We start from the raw sequence: 27,392 nt of genomic DNA, 5'->3' as shown, positions 1-27,392 counted from the left end.
GAGCTGCAGGCTCTCTCTCCCTGTCACAGACGAGCTTCCCCCTACCCCTCCCCCTCATCACTCACATCCCTGTTCACTGCTCGGCGCTCCCACACATCTCTTCTCGCCGCTCTTCCCCTGCTTTTCTCCCCTGTCTCGATGCCAATACATCTCTTCTTCCCTTCCATGTACACAGCTAAGCACTGACCCCCTACTTCCCTTCCCCTACCCTGCCTTTCTTGACCACACCTCCCACCCCCAGCTTTTTGCCTCTCATGGTTCCTGTGGTACACTTTGGTTCTCAAAATTCTTTCATGGTGCTCCAGCGTGTTTAGTGAGATTTAATATCTAGGTCCTTTTTACTATACTTTCATTTTTTTGGATGCATATTTTTTGTATCTTTTTGATTTACTTTTAAATGCATTGTCTTGGTTAATATTTGTTTTTGTTCTGTGTCGTCTGTCCATTGCCTTGCTCTGTACAATAATTGTGCTTTGAAGTTGCCTCTTTGTGCTTATAATGACATAGCGACTCATGTCTAATTGCCACCTCTTTGTCCTTGTCCTGCACCACCTTCCACCACTGCCCAGTGTCCTTCCCACCCTTCCCTTTCCCACTGCTGTCTGGGTTGTATGATGACTGCCCTCTCCCTTTCTTTATTGCAGCCCTGCTAGGTAGGTAGCTGGCCTTCTAAAGACACCCACCGCCCTTGCATCACATTGCCACTCAACTCACGAAGGGTTTTTTGTAAGTGTGGGCCAAAAATGTGTTCCGCTCGTGGAATTTGCGGATTTTTGGCGCTTTTGCGATCTGCAAATCTCACGAAATTGCAGAAAAATCCGCAAATCCGCGAGCGGGATGAATTTTCCATGAAGCACTTACAGAGTTACAGCAGGTGCCCAAGTTGAAGCTAATTTCTTTGTAACCATTTACAAAATGGTTACAAAGAAATTAACTTCAACTTGGGCACCTGCTGTAACCCTGTAAGTGCTTCCTGAGCGGTGCCTCCAGAGTTCGTTGCCTACTTGCAACTATTCTCTGACCCTGCTCTGACCCTCAAAGCAGGGTCAGGAATGGTTACAAGTATGGCATGAAGCTCATGTCACAAAAATTAAACCTCAACAGGAAGCACTTACAGATAAATAAAGCAGGTGTCCGAGTTGAAGCTCAAATTCAGGAACGTTTTAATCAGTCCAAAACCTTAGTGAGCACGGTCGAGGCTGGGCAAGTGTGCTTTAACCCCATCTCTGCCATCGAAAATTAGCTGTAATACTCGAGGAAGGTCTTTGCATCCATGAGTTTCTCGAGGGCGATCCCCTTGTAGTTCTTGTGACCAGGAGGCTGCTTTCTCCTCACCTGCTGCCCTGCTCGGTCTCTGACCCTTTACACACCTTTTGGCATGGTGGCAAAGTTAAAGGCACACATGGTCACTGGAGACAAATCTTCTGGCCATTTACGCAGCTGCAGTGTAGGAAAAGCACTAAACATTTACCCAATGAGGTAGCACTTACTGATAGTTTTATAAAACGTTTGTTGAAATGTACTTTTTATGATTCCCAAAAAATTATGGCAACCGAATAAAAGATATATGATGATGATGATGATTAGCCAGTAGAAAGTACTCCAGTTGAGTATAGTGTAAATCGGCAAAAAATCCACGATTTCGCGGGAAAATCTGTTGATTCGCAGATTTTTTTGCGGTTTTGCGTGAATTCGCAGACCGCAGATCCGCAAAATTCACCCATACTTAGTTTTTTGTCTATCATTTGCCACAGAAACTGATAGCCAAAAGGGGAGACAAGTATTCCTCCTTGCCCCTTGACGTCATCATTACATCCTCTATATCCGTGATGTCCAACACCACCCCCACGTATTATCAATTGCTCTATCCATCTGATGCATGAAAGTTGGGAAAGACCGGTAATTCTATCAAGCCTTTGACTGAAATACCCACTTCAGTCTAAGATTGCCTATGCCTGTTTTGGTGGCCAGCTCCACTTCCCTGGTTGCACCCCTGCACAAAATGAAGAATTACAGGATGGTATATACCTCTGTGTCATTCAAGGTATAGGAGAGGAACTTATACCAGATGTTAACTACAGCCACTAAGAAAGAAGAGCATAGGCAGAGTGTGGATCACAACATACACCTCCATTAAAAAGATTATCCTGCATTTAAACATTGAACTGCCTCATTAGGGCCACACACGGGCAAATGGAACACAACAGGAAGGAATAGTAGGCTTTTCTACCACATTGTCACTAATGCCTGGGTGGCCTCCTTCAGCCCTCTATCTAAGAATCTTTGGCTGAAGTTCTAATTGCTTCTGGTACTTTAAACGTGTCTCTTTCTCTCTCCTGTGCATTGCCCTTGTTCTAGAACATTGTTGCAATTACATGTTAATTCCTGGCATTACAGTTAAGGGTAGGTTTCATTTTGAAAGTATTTCCATTGATTCAAAATATGTTTTGCATTGCATGAGTTAGCATAGCTCTCCAGAAAAGTGTCTTTAAATGCCAAGACTTTGCTCTGACTCATTATTGAATGTTAAAAAGGGTTCTTCTACCATATAAACGAGAAAGGTATTTTTCTCTATCATTTGCACATCTATTTTGTCATAAATTTGCAAAAGCACCCCCTCAAATTAAGCTGCCTTGGTTCAGTGTCCCAGGGCCATGACATTTCGCCCTTTCATTGCATTTAGATGTACTTTGAAGTTGTAAATTCGTACATGGTTAAAATTTCCGCATTTAGGGATTTCTGACTGACTGCTATTGTACTTTTAAAGAGTCATTCTAAACTAATGCAGTTGCCAAGTACTTGGGATGGGCATGGTCTATTAGACAGAAAATTGTGACCAAGAGCTTGCCCATATAAGCCCCCTTTCCCGCAATCAGTGTTATTAAGTAATGTTTTAGCATTGCAATGTATTAACCATGTATTTGATCTTTTTTAATGATTGTCAATCAAAAATGAGGTTTTTATTTAATGTGGTTTTTAATATATAAATGTCTGTATGTGCTTTTATGAGAATTTTACTCGAATAAAGCCTCTTTGATTTGATTTGAATAAGTTGTCATGTTAGCTGCACCTGTCAGTCAAATGACGGCAGTCAACATATTCCCCCAGACTGCCCTGAATGCACCCGCAGCCAAAATACAGCCTACACTGCAACAACAGCTCACCATGCAATACATCCAGGCCCTATTACAGCCTGCCATACAATACGTACAGACCTAGCCACAACAAGATGTACAATACGTCCAGGCCCAACTACAGCCATCTGTGCAGTACATACAGCCACAGCCCCCAGTCCAATACATACAATCACAACATGCCTTCAGTAATGACCAACATTATTATAACAATAACAAAAAGAACGCCAACAAAAAATCGGGTATACAGGGAAGAGTGAATGGAATGGTACAGCTGAGGTTCCAACCACAGCCAAGATAACGCACTTGTTAATATTGCTACAGAATAGGCCACATGCAGAGACAGTGCTGTACTAGACTTCGAGACCAAGGCCAGAAGCGTATGGGTCCCGCCCAACAAGAACGAAGGCCCCATGATTGCCTAAGTCCAACAATAGCTCCTGTGAATGCACGTTCCCATGCAACAGCAACAGCAGACACCTATATACAAAGTGATATCCCAAAACCAAAAACTGCAGCCCCAAGATACTAAGTACAAAATCATTTACTCCTTCCTACATCCAAATTCAATACAAGCTAAAGCAGATACAGGCAATGGCCTGAATGCAAGAACAGATCTGGGAGGGTGTCACAACAGAGCACTGACAGTTGATGTTTGCGATTACAAAATGAGTTTTTTGAAATTATGGCTTGCGTTCAAGTTGAATGATGCCACTGGCCTTAGAGCAACGTAGATGTCGGAGCAGATGGTGAACAAAAAATAAATAAAAGGAATGGAATTAACAAGATAAGACTCTTCCCCGATTTCTTATCCACAGAAATAGGGAGAGAATAGGGGGATAAAATGATGGAATGGAATACACACTAGCATGTATAGGTCCAATACATTGTTGTAGGCCCATAGGAGCAAAAGGCTAGAATATACAGCATTTACACAGCGTGCACAACATACAGAGAAGATGAGCCTGTGTTTTGATGTGATATTAAATATTCTGTTACAAAGTAACAAAAGATTTAACAGGCTTTCTCATTGAAAGTAGCACTCTTGAGCCAACCACAGAATCTGGGTGTTAAGCCAGGCAGTAAATGCACTTCCTGTGGTTTGTAACAGGAGTTTGAGGCAGTTAGAACATCGATTACAGGATCACACAAAAGGCCGAAATATATATATATATATAAATATATATATATTGAAGACTCAGTCCGAATCGCCGAGCCCCCTGTCATAGGAGCGTTACGATGACCAGAAATGAGGAGATGACCAAGGAGATGCAGGTGAGCAATTAGATGTTTATTTCAAAGGAAGCGCACCCTGCCAGCATAACGTTTCGGCCTGCCCAGAGGCATTGATCACATGACGCCATGGGGGGAGGAATCTACTTTTAAAGTGCAAGTGCAATTAGTAAAGTGCATATGATTGGTTGATACGACACAAGGCACAGTTGGCAATGAAAAAAGACTATGCATATAGGACAACATTACAAGTTGAGGAGCATGACACTGATAAAAGACAGTGAACTTAATTAACAATTCTCTGACTGTACAATGCTAAAATCACTATATAACATGACTTAATTCATGATAAGCAACAATTATGCCGATAGTGCAAATATTTATGTGCAAATACGCAAATAAGTGCTGTACAAGATAACGTCATACCCCTCATGTGAATGGTCTAAATAGATGTATAATACAAGAGAACATGAATACTATGATACATATTCAGTAAGAGAACTGGTATGATAAATACATTTTTTACCAGTTCCCATAACTCCAGACCAATACGATTTGTTGCCCTTGATTGAATTAGTGCAAAATACGCCATGTGCTAACAATATCTGCCCAAGTGGGCCAATGAAGGATGAAATCAAATAAATAAGATCTGTTGTGTCATAACTACCATATGCAATATTGTGCAGCATAGTGAACATACGTGAATTGTAAAATTAAAAACATGTTTGATAAAAATATATACAAGTGTTTACAGCAGCGGAACCAGAGTGAAGGTGATTTTAGTCCTAACAGGAGAGGTTGCAATTCATATGTTAAGCTAGGACTACTGGTTCGGTGACCCTCCAGATAGTCAAAGCCGTTAGTGACACCAGGCCAAGCTAACAGATGGAGTAAAGCTAATTGCAATAGGCTAGAGGCATGTGTAAAAGTCTTCAGTTGCATTCAGGCTAGAGGGGGCCTTGCTATCTAATTCCAAGATATACTTGGTTTCTAAGGCTCGCAAGATCGCCTCCCTGTTAGCACCTCTTCTCAAGGGGCCAACGGCATCTATCACGAAATATTGCAATAATTCGCTTTTATTACCGTGATGTTCTTTAAAGTGCCGTGCGACCGGGTACGCGGCATCGTTGGTGTTGATGGCCCTAGTGTGCTGGAGTATCCGCTTGTGGACCTGCAATTTGGTACTCCCAACATATTGCAGGCCACACGGACACTCCAGCACATAGACTGCGTACTCAGTCTTGCAGGTAAGTTGTTTGGCGATAATTCGAGGGATGTCAGAAAAGGGTGTGGCAAACTCAGTCTTGCTGACCCCGTGTTTGCATGCTTTGCAACTGGTGCATTTTCTGAAGCTTTTGCTGGCATGCCACCAAGTTTTGGGAGTGACAACTTCAGGGCTGGATTTTACAAGAGCATCACTCATAGAGCGAGCTTTCCTGAAAGTTATCGCTGGTCTGGGTGTCATATGCTCACCAATTACTGGACCATTACGCACAAGGCTCCCTTGAAACACATATTCAAAAATAGAAACTAAAAGTTTCAAAAAAATGGAGATACCCATACCAGTTACAACAACCAATTCAGTAATACCACCACCTATATACACATCCACTCATTCACCAACAGTTCTATATAGTCACTCATACATATACTCACTCATCATATGTAGTGATACACCTATACATCCTGTTACACACCGACAGTCATCCAAAAGTTACTCACACACATAATCACACATGCAAATAAACTATGGAACATCCATTTATTTGCATATACAGCTATACACACACTACCACCTTACGTCTAAGGAAACTTACACATACTTACTCTCTTAAACAATCACTTATAAAAACACATACTTATTTAAACAGGAACTCTTACAATCTCTCACTCTCACATATACTCACTTATATACATCAATACTCACATAAACTAGATTAAAACATATGTTGTTATTGATAAAGACAATAGTGAGACAGTCATTCACTCACTAACACACACATATACACACTCATCCACCCATTCAGTCCTGCACATATGCTGTCTTCAAAACACATACAAACAGTGAGTCAGTCACCAACCCATGCAGCCACTTATACACAAAGTGAAACACTGATACATACATTTCAATATTTAAAAGTTACTCGCTAATATATGTATTCACTAAAATACACTTAATAAGGCAGTTAATCAAACAATTTATTTATTTGAAACATAATAAACATAAACATCCATTAACACCCTTATTTTACCATTTATTCTTCCATCAACCTTTACAAATACATATATAAAACATATTGATTTTTCAGAAAGACACACATTCACTGGATGGTGTCATCAGTGATGTCATGAGTGATGTCACTGACCATGTCATGAGTGATGCAATATGTGATGTCATCAGCAGTGCATTGCAGGCGCGCAAGTTATAGTGAGTCCAACTAACTATAACGTGGAATTTCAATGGTTTTATGTCTGTAAAATTTCCAGCTAACTATAACTGGTGTGAAACCTATGGTTTTTTCAGTGAATTTAATAGGTTTTTAAAATGCTAATTCCTAACTATAACTGGTGTGAAACCTATGGTTTTTTCAGTGAATTTCATAGGTTTTTTAAATGCTACTTCTTAACTTTATATAGGGCCTCATACCTATGTGTTTTTTAGTGAATTTCTAAGGTTATTTATTAGCAAATGTCTATAGCTAAGAAAGGTATTTTTTTCTAAAAATGAATCCTATATTGTATATTAATATAATACTTTTTAGGTTTCGGCTATCGTCGCACTGCGTAAGCAGTGGGCGGAGCCGAAATCTTATGTGTGTAGTATGGGGGCCTGAACACGCCCATCTTCTCCATTGGCTGGATTCATAAATGCTGGCCAGCAATTGGAGGACAGGAGCGTCACTCAGTTCAGGGCCTGCCTAGACGCGATTCGGGGCGTTTCTGGGTCTTTTTTAAGTCCCGCCCTCTCCTCTTCCCATTGGCTGGAATTTTACCTTCCAGCCAATGGGAAGGGGAGAGCACGCAAACACGCCCCCGAATCCCAAAACGACCTGTTGCTCTGTTCCAGACCAATCTGCCTGCACTTCTTTTCAGTTATTCTAAGTATGTGTTCTTGCATGAATCAATGGTGTGCTGTGCAGACGTTCTGGACCCCAAAACAACACCTCTCTCCGTGGCTATGACTACCTACGTCGGCATCTTTTATACATTACGCTCAGTATAGGGTCTGCTCAAATGTAACATATTGAGTGATATACTTTGCCCGCCTCTACATTTCACGTCATATTTGTCGTTCACTTTTCCTGCACTTTTGCCAAACAGTGGTGTGCTGCAGGGGTTAAACATTTTTCCCCCTGCCCTCTCAGCCATGTTTCTACATTCCAACACACCCGAGGTTCATTCACAAATTGCACACTACGACACAACCGGGCAGTGTGTGCAGTCAAAGTAAACTGCATTTTATGTCCTGCCGGCAATGAATATGTTATGCAAGCCGACGCCGGCACCGGACTACAAGTACCAGTACCGGCGTTCACTCTTCTGGACTGGTCCGCTGTCACTTTTCACAGCTCCAGTAAACCCAGTCTGTTTCTTCTAAATACACGCCCCTCCCGGTCCAAGGTGCCGTCACACGCCGGATACCGTTGAACTGACTCACTCCTGTTCACGTCTGAGTGAGTATTCATTTTCACTGCAAAATATAGCCGCTCGTTCCACGCCTGTCCTATGCGTTGAGCGCTTGCTGAGACACCTCTATTCCTTTTGTTTCATGCAGTTCCGAATCAAAGGTCAGCATATGCTGGAGAACGCTGAACAGATTAATTACTGTTCGTGTCTGAGTGAGTACCCTTTTTCACTGCTAATTACAGCTGTGTGTTCGACGCCAGTCCCAGGCTACGAGCACTTGATAAGAAACCCCCTTTCATTCTGTTTCACGCAGTTCTGTATCAAGGGCCAGCAGCCTCCCTCCCGCGATCTCCCGATTCACCCGTGAGCTTCCCTACAAACACGTCCTCGATGCTTGTTGATTCTTTTCAAGTTCAGGTAGGACAGCATGTACACAATCGATGTGTCTCTTTTAATCTATCAAGCCAGGTCCAGCAGCTTGTACCGTCCCCATTATTATTATATGTGTTGCAGGTATTCCACACTGCATGAAGCTAGTCTACACCTCTGCAGTTCCTGCGCAATCTCTGCAGGTACCAGTACTTTGTCTATTCCTAGTGAGTTAGAGAGAGCACAATTATGTCACCGCAACACAATATTCACACCCAATCCCATTTTTTTTTTACAGATAAGGATTCACCCAGTCCACGTCCTGAGGAGAACCCTTAACTTATCAGTGGTTCGAAACGCGTTGACTCCCAGCCTGTGTTAAGGAAGAAGGATGCAGCTAGGGATGCATTAATATCACTGTTATTTTCCCTAGCCGTTCAATCATACAAAAAAGACTCAATCACAGGTGTATTGAGACAGGCAGGCAGTTGTATTCAATTTCTTGTGTCCGCCTGTCCATTGGTTCATTATTTTAAGGACTGGTGTTTTGTGAAATGTCTTCATGTTTCAATTCATTTGTACAAAGTGTATTCTTTTTCGGTGTTTGTAAATTTCAGTATGTATTGTGAACTATTTTCACTCTTGTATATATTGCGCACATTTGTTGTCTGAATGTTAACTTGATTGTTTTGACAAAGGTGTTCTTTTTATGCATACAGATGAACTAACGTATATGTATAGGCATTTATATAGCGCACTACTTACCCGTAGGGTCCCAAGGCGCTTCGACCGCTGTGAAACCCTTCCTGGCTTCCCTGAGAGATGGTCCCTTAATGGGTATCTCCAGGGTGAGACCAGGCATCCCCGGCGGTCTGGTGGGGCCGTTAGTGAAGATGAGGCAAGCTAATGCCCAGAGTTGCCGAGTGTGATCGCTGATCAGAGTGGGCACCGAGGCGAGAGAATTATCGAGTCCGCTGACCCTGGTCCAGAAACCTGCCGCGCCGGGAATCGAACCCTGGTCCCGGGCCGTCCTCTGCTCTCGGGTCTGCCGCCTCTAACCAGTGAGCCACACTACTTCACTAACGATATTTGAATAAAATAGAATAACTAAAAAATCTATGTGTAAGTAGACTTGTGGTTCACACAGCACAGACAGGCTGGGTGTTTCCAAAATAACTATCAAACCGACCCTGACCAGCTACGTTGTTCTGTTTTGTGAGATTGTCGAGGTCCAAGCTGGTCAGTGATAGGACCCAAACCTTCTTTTGTTCAGTTCCTTGTTTTCCTTTCCAGCAGGAGCTGCTCACATTACATGTGATAGCGGGCCGGGGCACAAGAACGCATAGCTGCGAGCTATGTCGAGTTTAAACAACCGATATTCCCAGGCATGGCGCAGAACGGTCATCAGCCGACAACGTAACCCAGTTAACTCTAGTGCTGTATGAATTGAGATGGCATTTCTCCTCATGAAGTTTCAAAATTTCCACGAAGGAGTTATTTACATAATATTTCTGATGAACAATAAACATGAACCTTTTTTCTTCACCTTATTATTGTCCTGTATGAGACCTCTGTTTATCTTTAGATATATTTCAGTTAAGTGAATGGTTATGTGCTATTTATTACCTTTACCGTGTGCTGCGGTATCTGATTTGAAAGACTTTGGTGTTTAAAGATGGCTACCAGTTTAACTTCCTGTCACTTGTCGGCTTCCTATTTATTATTTGTTTATTTATTTAAGTAGCTTATACAGCGCGCTGCTACCCCAGGAGGGGTGTCCCGGCGCTAAAACAGAAACTGAGGAATAAAGGAGAGAAACAGGACGATTGTAGGACTAGATTCATGATCTGGAGAACAGCCACGTTTTTAATTTACTACGGAAGAGGGATTCAGACGGGCAAAACCTGAGGTCAAGTGGGAGGCAGTTCCATAGTTTAGCAGTCATTACGCTAAACCCTCTGCCGCCCATTCTGGATCGTCGAAAGCGTGGTACAATCAAGAGACGTAAATTGTTAGATCTCAATGATCTGACTGATTGAGATATTACCACTCGCTTTTACAGGTATCCTGGCCCAAGGCCGTTGATAGCACGAAAGGCGAGGGTGATAATCTTGAATTGAATGCGGCTAGCAATGGGAAGCCAGTGTAGCTCTTTGCAATAAAAAGCAACCGACTGACTAGCAGCGTCTCACCCGCACTCCTACCCGTACTTCCTGTCTGTAGGGCAAGGAGGGGAAGTGACGTGCCTGCTGCATGGGAAAGAGAGGCCGGAGACTTAGAAACCCCGCTAGTGGGTTAAGTGTAATACAGAATAGGGCTTTTACTAGGTTGCTAATTTTATTAGCGGAGAGATCCTCGCGCCTGGGGATAGCAACCGCGCGAGCCTTCAACGGACGGCAAAGCGGAGTATGAGAGGAGGCGCGCGCCTAAGAAGGAGCCCCGTGTGAAGAGCAGTCTTGCCCAGTGTACGCCCGAACCGCTGCCATGGAGGCCAAACCAAACCTGCAGTTGGTATACCAGGCCGTGCAGGCTCTGTACCACGTCCCGGAACCCAGTGGCAAGGAGCACGTCTCCATTTGGTTGGGGGAGCTTCAAAAATCGGTGAGCGCTGGGGGTTGGGACGCGGGTACAAGGTTTTTTAAAGGAAAGTACACTGTTCTGTAGAGTTTTACGAGCATGTCACACCCCATATGTTGGCAGCGTATTGAGTTGAGAGAACCATTTGAAACTGGGCAAGCGAATAGAAGCCGTTTTGGGTGTGAAGTTGCACGCATTGGCGTCTTGGATAGTTTTAGTGGAAGTGTTCTGGAAGTTCGTCAGGACAGGTCCTATAGCGCTGACTCTAGGGAAAATAAAGTCGAGGTCGCAGGCAAGGCACAAAGACCTAATTTCTCCGAGCCCTGTGTTACACTTTGCGTTGCAACCACGAACAAAAATAAATAAATAAATAATTATGCGCCGAGATCACACGCTGCGCCCGGATCCCGGACAGCAGCGCCGAGATCACAGTCGCCGCACCGGTGCTCAGAGGCGGGTTACCGGGAGTCTCGCAGTTGCCGCCGCTCCCAGTTGCACTGGCGGCTGCAGGTGTAGGTTAGGAAGCACCAGAGCTGTAGTTGCGGGTGGCGGGTTCCGGTCCGAGGGATGCCCAGATGTAAAGGAGCATCAGAATGGTAGCTTGAGCCGGAGCCATAGCTTGAAGTGAAGTCTTGTACTTCGGGGGGACACCAGACCTCACAGGCCAGTTTTCGAATCCCACCAAGGCTGAAAAGGTAGCCACAGGCAGAATAGTTGGGAGGGCATATGTCTTGTGTGTATAAGAGATGTATAATGTGGCCTGTGTATTAACTAATTAAACATTTTACTTAAACACTTCTGCATTTAGACTATGGTTACATAAACAATGTCGGCCTGTCATTTATTTTATGGGTTCTTATGTTTTCCTTACTTTGCAAATTTGGTTGCAGTGCTTCTTACTCTCCTGTTTGTGGATTGGGTATTCCCTCCATGATCACGCCCATCGTTGCCAGATCTCTGATTTATTCTTATCAAGTAGAGCTGCTTCCCTGCCCCCTCGGTTTTGTGTGTGCCTCTGCTGCCTGCTTGCGACCCGGTTTGGTTTGTGCCTCTGTTGCCTGCTTGTGACCCGGTTTTGTGTGTGCCTCTGTTGCCTGCTTGTGACCCGGTTTTGTGTGTGCCTCTGTTCCCTTCTTGTGATCCAGTTTTGTGTGGGTGCAAATGCAATAGGTGTCGCATTTGCGAGAGATTAGGCTATTGGCTTTGTAAATGACAATGCCATTTATTTAGGTTTTCAGCCAACACATAAATAAAAATGTGGTCATTTACAATGCCAATAGCTTTAACTTTTCCAAAGGCGAAACCGTTGCATTGTAAATGCTTGTTTTTTAAAGTATATTCATTTTTTTTTTATGTTTCACCCTGGAGCGCTCCCAAGTTTCAGAGAGGGTGTAAGAGGAAGTAAATCAGAGACAGGATGTTACAAGAAATAGGACAGACAGAGGGTGTAACAGGAAGAGAGAACAAAAGTCAGAGAGAGAAAGAGAGACGGTATAAAACAGACAAAAGGTGTAATAGGGAGTAACTCAAGGCTAGAATATTACAAAGAAAAAGGTTGATTAGATAGTATCTGCATGATTCAAGAAATATATTAACACATTTCACAATCATGTCATCTATGTTTCCTCAGATTACTCATATTTTTGGATAATGCTTGGTTAAAACATTTTGCTGCATAGAGAAATTTTCTTTTTAGAAACACAGCGCAGGACCTATGTACAAGCATTCAATTTCACTACTGAAACCTCACTGTTTCACAAAATACAAATCCCCTATCTTGCAAATGTTCATAGCAAGCATTATCAAAAAGCAAGACACAAACCAAAAGCAAAGAAACTCAGGGCCTTATTTATGAAGGCCTTGCACCACCGGTGCGTCACTTTTTCCCATGTTAAAAGGGACGCACCGGCGGCACAAGGCAATCATAAATAAGGCCCAAATGTAAATACCATTGATTTGCACCCAAAATCGTTTTTTGAATAACATTTTAGAAAGACAGCGCAGGACCTATGTACAAGCATTCAATTTCACAACTGAAACCTCACTGTTTCACAAAATACAAATCCCCTATCTTGCAAATGTTCATAGCAAGCAGTATCAAAAAGCAAGACATAAACCAACAGCAAAGAAACTCAGGGCCTTATTTATGAAGGCCTTGCACCACCGGTGCGTCACTTTTTTCCCATGTTAAAAGTGACGCACCGGCGCCACAAGGCAATCATAAATAAGGCCCAAATGTAAATACCATTGATTTGCCCCCCAAATCGTTTTTTGAATAACATTTAAGAAACACAGCACAGGACCTATGTACAAGCATTCAATTTCACTACTGAAACCTCACTGTTTCACAAAATACAAATCCCCTATCTTGCAAATGTTCATAGCAAGCATTATTAAAAAGCAAGACATAAACCAACAGCAAAGAAACTCAGGGCCTTATTTATGAAGGCCTTGCGCCACAGGTGCGTCACTTTTTCCCATGTTAAAAGTGACTCACCGGCGGCACAAGGCAATCATAAATAAGGCCCATATGTAAATACCATTGATTTGCCCCTAAAATCGTTTTTTGAATAACATTTTAGAAACACAGCGCAGGTCCTATGTACAAGCATTCAATTTCACTACTGAAACCTCACTGTTTCACAAAAAACAATTCCTCTATCTTGCATGTGTTAATATCAAGCATTTCCAAAAAACATGCCACAAACCAATAAGAAAGAATCTGCTTCCAAATCTGAGGTAATGCAAGTGACATCATTCTAAAAGGTTCAAATATATTTATTTAATGAGGCAAACACTATTAATTTCTTCTAAAAAATATAAGCCATCCATTTACCCCAAAATCGTTTTTTAAATAACTTTTTACAAACACAGCACAAGTCCTATGTACAAGCATTCCATTTCACTACTGAAACTTCACTATCTGCTTCCAAATCTTCTCCATAGAGCAAACAAGTCTCTATCTAAATTAAATGAATCATTACTTACCTTTACAAATGCTTTGGGAGATTGAGAACAGTGTCAGACACACAGACCAATTTTTCTTTAGCAGAGCAAAAGGTGTGCACTCAATACACTGAAACCAAGACTGGCACAGAAAACCTCTATTTGTACACACATATGCCTCATTTCAACCAATCAAAACTCTTCCCTCACTATTTTCAAACCAACACCCTTCCCCCTCTCAGACCTTTCTATCTGTTACCATAGCAACTCCCTCCTAACTGAATTCTCAGGTTCAAATGTTTATTCTATAATGTTGCAAATTAAGTCAGCAAGGATGTTTGACCTCTCAATACACCAGCTTATCCAGGGCATTATTGCTTTTATTGACTTTTTTTTTTTTGAGAATTCAGATCAGATTTATTTATTTATTTATTGACTTTTTCTTAACCATTCAAATTGCTTCTTTCACACAACACAACCATGCACCCTAACTTTCAGTTTTCAACTATCTGAATCCACCAATCATTGCTTGTGATTCAAGAGCAGGAAAACTCTTTTTTTTTTTTTTATTTTTTTATTAAACAAGCCGTAGGAGAAACATTGGTACATTAAATACTTCATAATTAGACAAAAATTTCCAGACAATACTACTGGTCTGGAGCAAACATCAAGATTACAATATGATTTATAAAGTGCTAGTGCTACGAGGAATGAGAGCCGCAAATTTAAACCAGCAAGAGTATTATTGTACATTTTTTTTTCCTTTCCCTTTTCCTTTTCCTCTTTTCCCCTTAAGTGCTAGTGCAATAACGTACAAAGTTAGCATATATAAAGTGACTAGTGCATTAAAGTGCGAAATCTGTCCATATATACCAGCAGGAGTATTATTATATTTCTTTAAAGTACAAATGCAGAATCGCGCAGAATTAACAAATATATATACGATGAGGTGCACATACTGCTGATATACTATAACAGATCAAATATATACTTGCAGATATTTAAAATGTAGAAGCGAAACCATCTAAAAATTAACTTAAATAAAACAATCAACTACATTTTATCGATTCAAGCATCTCAAAATATTTACAGTTCCTTTCAAATCTTGCTATCGCTCCCACTCTACCTGCATAGGCTCTCTCAAAGTTACATGTTCTTCTCATTTTTTTAATCCATTTTAATTGACATGGAGCTATCATAGATTTCCAATTTTGAAGGATCAAAGACCGTGCTACAGCCGTAGAGATAAAAATAAACACTTCTTCTGATTTATTAAACCTATTCCTTTCTTTGCAGATACCGAAAAGGGCCACCTCTGCCTCTGGAAGTAGAATGTTCCCAACTGCCATCCCCAAGTATGTAAAAATCCCCTTCCAGAAGGATTCTAGCTTTGGACAAGAGAAGAAGATATGGTACCAGCCACCCTGAGACCTAGTTTTACATCTGAAACATTTATTTTTGTATTCAGGAAATATTTTCTGCAAGGCCTCAGGGGTATAGTATAACAGCCAACGAGAAAAAAGGGACATACATTTGTAATTAGCTGCTCGAAGTGCTTTGTTTCCTAAATGACATATAACTTCCTTGTCTTTGTCTGTAAAAACACACTGGGTCGTAAGGCTTATTTTTTCTAAGTGACTAGTAATTATAGGAGATGATCCAGAAGGGAAGAGCTTTTTATACCAGAATCCAATACCCGTATGTTTCTCCCCATATAAAGCTGATAATAAAACATTGGGTGTTGTGTCTAACCCTATTTCTTTTTTTATAAAATTGACCATTTGTACATATTCAAAAAATCTAATACGTCTAGGATGTGCTCTATCTAATACCATTTGCCAACCAATTATAGTATTTTGAATTAGTAAGTGCCTTATTTCCCCAAATCCAGCAGATTCCCATTCTAACAGGTTGTTCAATGATATCTTAAGACCCATCTTTGCACATTCTACCAATTTCAAATAAATAGATCCATCTGAGCCATGTTTTTTAAATAAAAGCCGTAATCTTGATGAGTATCCTATCAGTGTCTTATATCTCGTTCTTTTAGGAAGCTTTGCAGTTTTTAAAAAGAAAAAAATTTGAGAGCCTGATTCTTCAAGCATTTTATCCAAAAAAAATTGTCCCTTGCCTGTCTATTCCTTAATAATCCCGCCATTATGTCAAAAAAAGCTGCTTCATAATAAGTTTTAAAATGGGGCAGGGCGAGTCCACCTAGGTTTACAGAAAGTTGTACCACCGAGAGCTTAGTTCTTGAGGCTTTTTTATTCCAGATAAATCTTCTTAACATGGATTCAAGTTCATTAAAAAATGCCATGTTGACTTTAATTGGAATATTGCTAAACATGAATAAAAGCAAAGGCAGTACATTCATCTTTATCAAAGACGCTCTGCCAATCAAAGACAAGGGCAACAAGTCCCATTGTTCAAGTAAGAGCAGGAAAACTCTACAATAATTTTTTTGTAAACTCCTACTGTTCCAACTGCCATTTCATTCCCACACTTCATCTGACTGCACCAGACCTTCTCTCATCATGTATTCTGTGTGGATTATTGGACATAGCTACATCCACTGGGCTCAAAGGTATGCAGCTAGCAGAAATTTTCACAACCTTGATTTATCAAATGTGGAAATCAAGTGGATTGGCCAGAGAGGATTGAGATGTCACCAATTGATACCATTGGTGAAAACCTTTTTGCATCTGCCAAACCCTGACCTCTTAATAGTGCACTGTGGTGGAAATGACTTGGGCACTATGACTGGGGTTGGTCTGGAAATGCTTTTAAAGGACACCTTTGATCAATTGATGACACTTTTTCCACAAACTGCCTTGGTATATTCCAATATATGCCAAAGACAGAAATGGAACTGGTCCAACCAATTTTGTCCACAATTTGAGAAAGCAGGGAAACATGTGAATAAATCTGTTTCTGCTTACATGAGAGACTATGGAATGGGTTCAATATACAACAATAACTTGCGTTACAACATGCAAGACATCTACAGAGGAGATGGTGTGCACTTCTCAGATGAGGGGAATAGAATATTCCTCCTGAATTTAAGACTGTGCATTGGAACCTACTTGTAGGTACTTAAATCAGCCACAGAACCCAAAAGCTCTTTTCAGGGCTACCCTACCTCTGATCACTCATAATGATTTTCTTTTTCTAACTTTTTTCACTATTTTTCACCAAAGTACGCTCCCCGGTACGCTCCCCGGTGCGCGTACCGGGCGCTCACCCCGTGAAAAATTGAAAAATGTTTTTTGGGGAGCGGATATAAATGGGCCTCCTAAACCCCCCTCAGAAAACCTAGAGGGTCAGGAAGTGTCTACCATGCCCCCTTCTACCTATTCCCAACGTTGTTTGTCCTCCATCTTGTGTCTCAATTCTACCGAAACACAAAATGGCGGACTCCTGTAGCGCTCCCGCTACGCGTACCGGGGCGCGCACCGGTAAGCGCTCCCCAAAAAAATGTGGGAAAGTAATTTACATAAAAACCACTGGAGACACTTACACCAAATATAGAATAGGCCCTACTACATAGCAGTCCCTACCATTTACCCAAATGTGGTGGTATTCCATTAAGCCATTTGGGCTGTAGCCCTGTCTAAATATCCTGAGGTAAATTACATGACAAAAACACATGCGAAACTGTTTGAATTTTCAACCAATTAAAATGTTACTTACATTTTGTACTTTTATGTGCTGACATTTGATTGGTTAAGTACATGAATATATATGAAAAATGAGAGGGAAACACAGCCATTTTGACTAACACTACCTAAGGTACATTTGGAAAGAATTTTGACAGAAAACTTCAACTACTTTGAAATAGGTAAGTTGTTAATTTGAAAGGAGAACTATGGGGCATATTATCAAGGGAGTTTATCTCTGCTTTTTTGGCTTTAAAAGCCAAGAAAGCCGAGATAAAATTATCTCCCTATTACCAAGCTGTCGCTAACACCAGTTAGTGACAGCTAAAAGGAGATAGCGACCATCTTGGGCCCCGCTTTGCATGTCAGTGATATTTATCACTAATGACATGCAAAGTGGGCGTGCCAAGATGTTAGCGACTGGAAACAGTCCCTAACATCGCTATCTCCTATTACCAACTTTTGGAGATATTCGCGCTAAGCGCGAATATCTCCAAAAGCTAACACCTGCCCTGAGCAGTTCTTAGCCATGTTATCCAATGGGAGGTGGATAACATGGCTAAGAGCATTTGCTCGATAATGCATGAATATCGCTGACTTTTCAGCGATATTCATGCATTGCGGCTGTTTTTTATCGCATTTGCGATAAACCTTGCTAATAGCAAGGTTTATCTGCGATAAAAATCGCCGATGTGCGGCGATAACTTTTGTCTCTAAACAAGTTAGAGACAAAAATTATCGCTAGTTGTTGGTAATATGCCCCTCTGTTATGCACTTAAAATTAATTTGTGAAAACGTTTTCTGATAGTTATATACTGTCCCTCTGTAAGAGTCAGAGATTGAGATTGAGATAGGCTTCTCTGTTTTAATATGGATTGAGTTAGGCTTCTCTGGTATAATTATGAATTTACTTAGGCTTCATCACAGGCACTTTTTAATAGTTCTACTTCCTGCCTGAAACCATACACTGCCCAAAGATAACTTCACTGTTAAAAACTCACAAGTACCTGTCTGAACTTAAACCCAACAGTGCCCTATCTCTACTGATATATTTATTTTTATGCAATTTACAGCAAGAAAATGGAAGGAGAACAAAATAAAATTAATATTTCATTTGAAATTGATATGGAAAACAATCCTAAGGAAGACATTGATGAATTAGACTTTTTGGATCACTCTCTGGACCAAGACTTACTTAATTGTGTAGAAGAAATTGAATCATGGAATCCAAATTAGGACATACCTGACGAATTAATGTTGGAAATTCTTTTAGATTTTGAAAAATCACAGCAATACATTTTTATTTAAAAATTAAAAAAATTTTGAGACATTATTCTTTTTTATATGTAAATTATGAAATAGTACCAAAATAGATATAATATAAAGTGAGACTTAAAATATACTGTGCAACTTTTTTATGTTACATAGTAATTTTCCTCATAGTTACTTCCATTCTCCCACTATATTATCTCCAATGTGTATTTAACATCTCTTTATCATCTCCTGCCTCCATGTTGTTTCTGCTTTCCTGACAGACTATGGTAGGAATTCCATATACCACAATAACTTCTGTAACAACATGCAAGATATCTACAAAGGAGACGGTGTATATTACATTTTAGACTCTGCATTGGTACCTACATGCTGGTACTTAATAAAAAAATTAAAAAAACAACAAAAAGAACAATTACATACAATTTTTGAAAAGTCTGTCATTCTTTTTTCCCCATGGCACGCTCCCTGGTGCGCCCCCCGGTGCGCGTACCGGGCGCTCCCCCGCGCAAAACAGAAAAAGCCCCCACATCAAACCTAGGGGGTCAGGGGGGGGTCTACCCTGCCCCCGTATAGTCATTTCTTCCTTTTTTGTGGCCACCTCTTGTGTCTCGATCCTACCGAGACACAAGATGGTGGCCGCTCAGGACTGTTTTGAATGTTTACAGACACCCGAGAGTCAATCAGCTTTCTGTGAGCACCTCGCGTGGCGCGCCCGGTACGCTCCCAGGTGCGCGTACCGGGGCGCGCCTATAGATATATATATTTTTTGAACCTAAATTACTCAAAATCCACTGGAGTACATATCTTGAGACATAGCAAAGGCACATCGGGCCACCAGTCCCTACAATTTTGCCAAGTTTGGTGGAAATCCATTCAGCCGTTCGGGCTAAAAGTGAGTTCGACCGCCCTATGAAAATGAACATGGGGAAAACACGTTTTGGGACCCCCCCTTTTATCTCGGCACCCGCTTGACAAATCCCCCCCAAACTTTCAGGGAAGGACCGGAGCTCCACGAGGCAAATTTGAGGAAATTGTAGGCAGATTCGTCAACCGGCGCCAAAGTTATTCCAAATAGAATTTTGAGATTTTGCATTGAAAACAATCCTAACTATAACTACCTACTATATTATATATATATATATATATAACCTACTGGCGGTCGCCAGTAGGTAGTTATAGTTAGGACCTAGTTTCCATAGGAAATCCTCAACATTCTATTTGGAATAACTTTGGCCCTGGTTGAAGAATCTTAGCGAATTTCTCAAAGAAGATGGCTCGGTCCGCTGCGCTCCTTCCCTAAAAGTTTGGGGGGGATTGGTCAGGTGGGGGCTGAGATAAAAGGGGGGTCCCAAAACGTGTTTTCTCCATGTTATTTTCCATAGGACCTTTAGACTCGGCTACAGGTCGAACGGCTGAATGGATTTATAAGAAATTTGGCAAAACTGTACAGTCCGACTCGCAGATTACGCTTTTTTTGGAATGGTGTAAATCCGTTCAGTAGTTGCTGAGGAAATTAAAGTTAAAGTCAATTATATATCTATACGCGCGGACGGGTGCGCGCACTCAAGCGGCTGCGCGCGCGAGCGGAATTTTGCTGCGTGACGTCTGTTAACGTTCGATTCGAAGGAAATCAGGAAGTGTTGACCGCCATTTTGTCATTGCGAGTAAATATATTGTTGATTTCAAAGCGTTGGAACATGGAAAGGGGAGAAGGTAGAGATTGTTTTGCTGCGTAGGTTTTCACAGGGTGTGCAGTAAGGCCCTTAAAGGCGAATATATATATATTTATATATTTTTTTTAAGTTGCGTGGTGCGCGCACTCGGTCGCGCACACCTATTTACAAGAGTGTGAAAATGGAGATAAATCAGACGTTTGAGTGCTTTGATATAAGGTGGCTCTGAAAAGAGCCCTTGTGTTAATTGAGTTTTTTCTGCATTTATAAGTAAGTACCGATGCAGAGCCTGATGTTGCAGAGGAAGATTCTGTTTCCCTCATCCGTGAAATGAACACCATCTCTCCTATAGATGTCTTGCATGTGGTAACGCAAGTCGTTGTGGTAAATAGAACCCATGCTATAATCTCTGAGGAATGCAGAAACAGATTTATTTACATGTCTCCTTGCTTTCTCAATTTGTGCACAATGTTGATTGGACCAATTCCATTTCTGTCTTTAGCATATATTGGAATATACCAAGGCAGTTCGAGGAAAAAGTGTCATCAATTGTTGAAAGGTGTCTTTTAGAAGCATTTCCAGACCTACCCCAGTCAATGTGCCTAGATCGTTCCCACCACAGTGCACAATTATAAGGTCTGGTTCTGGGAGATGCATAAAAGTTTTCACCAATGGGATTTTTGGTGACAACTCAATCCTCTTTGGCCAATCCACGTTATTTGCACATTTGGTAAATCAAGGTTGGAAATTCGTCTGGTTGCTGCATATTTTCCAGTCCAGTGAATATAGCTGTGTCCTAAAAGCCAAACCTTCATTTTCAAGGCAGATGCACTCGTACTCCGATGGGTTCTGGAAGTGGAATGGCAGTTAGAAGCTGAAAGTCAGGATAAAAAAATGGATGAGGCTTGGTGTGGTTGAAAAACAAAAAATGATTGGTTGATTCTAATACGTGAAGATTGAAGACTACGTTGCATGTTAATGTTATGTAAAACTAAAAGTACTATTGGGTGTGAAAAAAATGACATGTAATAGAGCTGTGGATAGGCAGGTGTTTCTGGAGGGAAAACAGTGTTGTTACTTTGCTGTAGAACGTTGAGATATGAACTTTTGACCTGTGCCTTCAGCCAGGTGCAGAATGAGGTGTTACCATGGAAACAGCCAGAGATGGCAGTGGGTGATGGGTGACTTTTATGTGACATTGAAAATATTGTGAGGGAGAACCAACTGAAATGTAAATGCTTACGTTACGCGCTCCGCGCCGCACCCCGGATTGCTTCCGGGAAGCTGCGCTTCGCGCCTCGCTCACCGGAGCACTTCCGGGTGCGCTAACGCGGCGCGTCATATGACGCATTACGCAACAACGCGATACGTCGTTGGGGCTCCACCGGAACTGAGTTTCAGACTGAAGCTGGCGTCAGCATGAGAGCACCCCGTGGCTACGTCGTGGCCATTCCGCGAGCAATCATGGCAGTCGCTCCCCACCGGAAGTCTGCAGGAGTCGGGGGCCTCGGTGACTCTTGTAGAATCTTCAAGGCTGAAGGGACGCTTTTGGGAATGGGGCCCATGCCCTAGCAGTCAAGCGTCCGAGTTCCAGTGTTGCCCAGAGCCATCCTTGCAGGCCAGGCCCAAGTCTGTGGAGCCGACCGCCATTTCCTGAGCTCCGTGGCAGCCGCCTGTCGCTGTATCGGAAGAGTGGGTGCAATTCAGCCGGATGGCGGGTGAGACGCTGTAATAGCAAGAGCAGGCATAATTCAGCTGGCCGAGCGAGGCAATGTGCTGCAGGAGCGGGCGCAACTGAGCTTGTCGAGTGAAGTGCTGGGGTGTAGCTGAGAAACCTCCACCTTGGGAGGTGGGGGAGGCTCGTTCGCGCCGCCTCTCCCTTCCAGTGCACCCCACGCCGTCTCCTGGCGCAGGTATATGTGATGGTTGGACCAGGGCACCGCAGGACGTGTCTTTAGGTCAAACGGATTGTGGGACAAGGTCCAGAATGGAAGAGGCATCAAAAGGCAACAAGTTCCGCCTGACCCCGGGAGCCGGCCGCCTATGTCGTGGGCGATCTCAGGCCATACCAGGGCAACAAGACTTGGGGAGGGGGCAGGAGCCAAGCGCCCCCTCCGAGTCCGTGCCACCACACCGCCCCTCGGGGGCCTCCGTCAAGCGGCTCAGGGAGGCACCGCAGGCAGCCGTTCTTCAGATCAGTTGTTCTCACCGGCAAGCAAGAGTGGGTGCAATTCAGGTGGCCGAGCGAGGCAATGTGCTGCAGGAGCGGGCGCAACTCAGCTTGTCGAGTGAAGCGCTGGGGTGTAGCTAAGAAACCTCCACCTGGGGAGGTGGGAGAGGCTCGTTCGCGCCGCCTCTCCTTTCTAGTGCACCCCACGCCGTTTCTTGGACCTGAAGTATGGCACTCAACATCCAGAACTTATGACATTTGTTCAAGGCAGGGACATCGAAGCCTCTCAGGGACCAAGTATATCCAGAGTCCTTCCTATAGAAGGTGGTGGGGGTGGCGGCATTAGCAAGGCATTCCCCCACACAACTTGTCGGACCCTGAAGTATGGCACTCAACATCCAGAACTTATGACATTTGTGCAAGGCAGGGACATCGAAGCCTCTCAGGGACCAAGCATATCCAGAGTCCTTCCTACAGAAGGTGGTGGGGGTGGCGGCATTAGCAAGGCATCCCCCCACACAACTTGTCGGACCCTGAAGTATGGCACTCAACATCCAGAACTTATGACATTTGTGCAAGGCAGGGACATCGAAGCCTCTCAGGGACCAAGCATATCCAGAGTCCTTCCTACAGAAGGTGGTGGGGGTGGCGGCATTAGCAAGGCATTCCCCCACACAACTTGTTGGACATCACCTCTGGATGTACTGGGTGTTCAATTTCAGAATTGAAACTACTAAGAAGCAATTAGAAGTGTTGTTTTCATGTTGCAGCAGGCTGCTATGTAAATAGTTATTTAATAAAACGTTTTACCCTGTTACTTTGCTGGTGTGTTGTATATATTTATAATATTTACCTTGAAAAATCACTGAAAAAACCATAGGTTATAGACCATATATAGTTAAATATCTGAAGTTCATCTCTGCACTCGATGGAGATACAGGTCGTCGATCAGAAGATGTGCTGGCCACCTCTAATGGTAATAGCGTGGTCAGGGCTCTTGTCGTTGCCTCTGCAAATTGCACAGGGTGCACTTGTTTGACATGCCGCACCATGGTATGTATGGAAAAGGAATATTTTTTTGCTGGATTTCTTCTTGAGAGAACCAAGTCACATATCGTGCAGGTTACTTTTGGTGCATTCACTTTCTTTTGATCTTCAAGATAAGTGAAAAATTGCCAGATGAAAGATTTATTTTTTCTTATTAAAGGTAGTCGATCATTTTGGTCAGATTCGGAAGATGAATGAGATACGGTAGCCATTTCACCAAAGTCTTCCGAAAGATGTAGGACGTTGTTCTCTCTTGAGAGTAGAAAAGATAGTGAGGGAAGTGGGTGGAGTGCTGCGTGTAAATTGCAGAATTGAAACTATTAAGAACCAATTGAAAGTGTTGTTTTCATGTTGCAGCAGGCTGCCATGTAAATAGTTATTTAATAAAACGTTTTACCCTGTTACTTTGCTGGTGTGTTGTATATATTTATAATATTTGCATAGTGTTTGTCGTTATTTTGGGTGGGGTGGGCGGCGGAGCCGAGCTGTCTTGCAGCCATCATGGCGTCGAGCTCGGTTCTTCTCACTAGTTTCATATTTCTCATGAGGGGTTGTTCCTAATTTTTCTATTTTAGCGAGGTCAAAAAGAGATCCCATCAGTGGCCTACTGATTTTGCTCGATTCCTTTTGTTTTTTCTAACGATTTATATGTTATAGTTTGCTAGCACGATACAGCGGCTAGTCCGCATTTTATATATATGTCCTTTTTATTAGGGGTGTCCTCCGGTGGAGTCGGACGATCTACCTTTAATAAACGGTCCGGGTTGAACCAACTACCATCCTGATTTTGTATATCTTCTGAGCTGGATTTAAGCACACAATTGTTAAAGTATGAAACGTTTTATATTTCTAAAAAAAATACCAAGGTGTGTACATCCGGTAACGCACGAAAGTTTAAAAAGACATTCGGCTCCATTTACTGAAAAGTTTCATAAGAATAAAAAAAGTCTAGGTACAGTCTCTTTGACGTATTATAAGTTCTTTGAGGGGTGTATGAAGAAATTCAATAAGTTCAAATTGCAAAGGTTTCACGAAATATATAGGCAGGTGCGCGCACTCGGTCGCGCACGAAAGCCTGGAAATGCGAAAACCATTTTATTGACAACTGTTGCCGAGAGTGCGCACACCGGGTCGCGGACGAAAGTTTAGTAAGGCTATTTTTATTTACAGACAAATTTCAATGCGTTCAAAAAAAGGCAAGGTACAGACTTTCAAATTCTGTATCGCTTTACAAGGAGTCTCTATGCAACTTGAACAGTGAAGAAAACGGCTTGTTTTCGAAAAAAATATTGCCAGAACTTTATTGACAAAAGTATAGGTTGCATACACGACATATTTCTGAATTAGCATTTTAAAAACCAATTAAATTCACAGAAAAAACCATAGGTTTTACACACGTTATAGTTAGGAAGTAGCATTTAAAAAACCTATGAAATTCACTGAAAAAACCATAGGTTTGACACATGTTATAGTTAGCTGGAAATTTTACTGATATAAAACCAATGAAATTCCACGTTATAGTTAGTTGGACTCACTATAACTTGCGCGTGCAATGCACTGCTGATGACGTCACATATTACATCACTCATGACATGGTCAGTGACATCACTCATGACATCACTGATGACACCATCCTTGTGACATAGAGACAGACCTCCTTTCACTGTAATGTAACCCTTGAAACATATATTCAAAAATAGAAACTGAAATTTAAAAAAAAATGGAGATACCCATATCAGTTACAACAAGCAATTCAGTAATTCCACCATCTATATACACATCTACTCATTCAGCAACAGTTCTATATAGTCACTCATACATATACTCACTCATCATATGAAGTGATACACCTATACATCCTGTTACACACCGACAGTCATCCAAAAGTTACTCACACACATACTCACACGTGCAAATAAACTATTGAACATCCATTTATTTGAATATAGAGTTATACACACACTTCCACCTTACTTCTATTGAAAATTACACATATTTATTCTCTTAAACAATCACTTATAGAAACACATACTTATTTAAACAAGAACTCTTACAATCTCTTACTCTCACATATACTCACTTATATACATCAATATTCACATATACTAGATTAAAACATATGTAGTTACTGATAAAGACACTAGTGAGACAGTCATTCACTCACTAACAAACACATATACACACTCATCCACCCATACAGTCCTGCACATATGCTGTCTTCAAAACACATACAAACAGAGAGTCAGTTACTCATGCATCTATGTGCTAAGTAATACCCCCACCAAACCATATAGACACTCATACTGATACTAAGAGAAACATCTAATAACCCATATACATACGCATGTAGCTACTTACCAACACATGTAGCCACTTATACACAAAGTGAAACACTAATATATATATTTAAATATTTAAACATTACTCACTAATATTTATTTTTCAGAAAGACACATATTCACTGGATGGTGTCATCAGTGATGTCATGAGTGATGTCACTGACCATGTCATGAGTGATGTAATATGTGACGTCATCAGCAGTGCATTGCACGCGCAAGTTATAGTGAGTCCAACTAACTATAACGTGGAATTTCATTGGTTTTATATCAGTAAAATTTCCAGCTAACTATAACATGTGTCAAACCTATGGTTTTTTCAGTGAATTTCATAGGTTTTTTAAATGCTACTTCTTAACTATAACGTGTGTAAAACCTATGGTTTTTTCTGTGAATATATATATATATATATATATTACCTACTGGCGGTCGCCAGTAGGTATATATAGTTAGGATTTTTTCCCTATGGGATTTCTGAAAATTCTATGTCTAATAACTTTGGCGTTTGTGGACGGAATCGGTTGAAATTTTCAGGAAAATGGCACATTTTGTTTCTGAGCAGCTCCTGGAAATTTGGGGGGGGTTCGTCAAGGGGGGGCTGAGAAAAAAGGGGGGTCCCAAAACGCGTTTTTAACATTGAGTTTTCCATAGGGCGGTTGGACTCACTTTTAGCCCGAACGGCTGAATGGATTTACACGAAACTTGGCAAAATTGTAGGGACTGTTAGCCCGATGTGCCTTTGCTAGGTCTCAATATATGTGCTTCAGTGGATTTTGAGAAATTAACGTTTAAATCAAGATATATATCTGTAACAGCGGTCCGGGCAGCGATCCGGTTCGCGTACTTTTCGCGCAACGGAACTTTGCGCACGGAAAGCTGATTGGCTCTTCGGTGTCTGTCAACATTCTAAACAGTCCGGTGCAGCCACCATCTTGTCTCTCGGTAGGATCGAGAGATAAGAGGAGGCCAAAACAAAGGGGGAAATTTCCATAAGGGGGCATAGTAGATCCTCCATGACCCCCTAGGTTTTATGTGGAGGTTTTAAAAGGGCCCAGCAGGGTTCAAAAAAATCTTTTCTTGTTTTTTTTTTCGCGTTGAGCGCCTAGTACGCGAACCGGAAAGCGTTCTAGGCAGCGTACTATAAGGATAATAGAATGATATACTTTTCAAAGACTAAATGTTAATTATTTGTTGTTTTGTTTGTTGTTTTTGTTGTTTTTTTTTGTTTTCTTTATTTTTAAATTTTTTTTTATTTTGATTGTTTTTCATAATTTATTAAACTTTCTAACATTTCAGTGTCTGAAATGTCATTATTTTCTTGAAATATTGTTTGCAAGCTGTGAGCTTGT

General features: G+C 41.7%; 1 protein-coding gene across 1 annotated transcript in view; it reads right to left on the bottom strand.

Moving 5' to 3' along the window:
* LRRC14B (leucine rich repeat containing 14B) overlaps positions 1-27,392 on the bottom strand; it is a 267,549-nt gene that overhangs the window by 85,272 nt on the left and 154,885 nt on the right. The window lies entirely within an intron of this gene.

This window comes from Lissotriton vulgaris, chromosome 4_1, assembly GCF_964263255.1.
Source record: "Lissotriton vulgaris chromosome 4_1, aLisVul1.2, whole genome shotgun sequence".
Classification (NCBI taxonomy): Eukaryota; Metazoa; Chordata; class Amphibia; order Caudata; family Salamandridae; genus Lissotriton; species Lissotriton vulgaris.
Note: the sequence above shows the minus strand (reverse complement) of the source record. Positions and strands in the feature narration are given on the sequence as shown.